Here is a 1,354-nt window from a genome sequence, read left to right on the forward strand (position 1 = left end):
TAGTGGTCCTATGCAGTATTTCTCCTTTTGTGACTGACTAATTTCACTCAACATAATGTCTTCAAGGTTCATCCATGTTATGTGGTGGCTTGCAGGAACTCAAATAATTATAGAAGATAATTAGTGAAATCTTCATTCATCATTGTAGAAATTCAATTTTGTTTTTAGAGCCTGGGAATATAGTTTGAGATAAAATAAAACAAAATTTCTTAGAAGGAATTTAAAAGCAATGCATTGAAATAAAAAATACATCATGAACATATTAGCTTGGTATATGAAATTACATGAATACATATGCAAGTATTAATTCATATAAAAGTATTATTCTTCACCACTACCTTGAGATTACAGTGGCTATGTACAATAAGCACAAGACTACAAACCACAAGTTTGAGCACATCAGCCCCTCTTCAAGAGTAAGGTGAGGCTTTCTGCTCTTGCAAAGATTTACAACAATGGATACCATATATAAGGTTGCTATGATGAGAAAGGACTCAATGGCACTTAACAACAATACAGGCAAAAAGATTAATAATCCAAAATTATCAACAGCTAAGGAAAAGGTGGTTGCTGTTGTTTTTGTTAAGCACTGCCAAGTCAGTTCTGACTCATAGTAACCCTGTATATGGCTTCCAAGGAGCAGCTGGTGGGTTTGGGCCACTGACCTTTGGTTCAAACAAACCATGTGGTCTGGTGCATTATCCTGCAATGCCACACCAGGACTCTATACAGAAGTAGACTGCACATATTTCTTCTGCAGAACACTGGTGGGTTAGAACTGCTGACAAATAGGTTAGCAATCAAAAGCTTAAACACTGCACAACCAGGTTCAAACTCACCAGTCACTCTTCAGAAACCCTATACAGGGTTGATATGGGTCAAAATAAACCCAATGGAACTAAACAACAACTACCTAAAAACTAAACAACTAAACTACCTCAAAGAAGTACTGTTGGTGTAATGCATTAAGCACTGGACTACTAAACAAAAGGCTAATGGTCAAACTCAACAGCCACTGTGCCATAGAAAGATAAGGCTGTCTGTTCCCACAAACATTTATAATCTCAGAAATCCTAAAGGGAAGTTCGACTCTTTAGGGTTGCTGTGAGTCAGTATCAACTTGATGGCAGTGGATTTGCTTTTTCTGGGTTAAGCATCTCAGGAAAGAATCTAAAACACCAAGGTCAATCTCTGAATCTGAGGACTTGGAATGATTATATTCCATTTCCTTGTCTTGAGAAAAACAAGGTTTCTGGCTGGTACATGCTTGCCTTTATAATGTTGAGACTGTTGGATCGCCTACCAGGTAATGCTTTTTATGGGAGGAAAAAAAAAAGTTTATATTTATATTTAT

The sequence above is a fragment of the Chrysochloris asiatica genome, unplaced genomic scaffold, assembly GCF_000296735.1.
Source record: "Chrysochloris asiatica unplaced genomic scaffold, ChrAsi1.0 scaffold00140, whole genome shotgun sequence".
NCBI lineage: Eukaryota > Metazoa > Chordata > Mammalia > Afrosoricida > Chrysochloridae > Chrysochloris > Chrysochloris asiatica.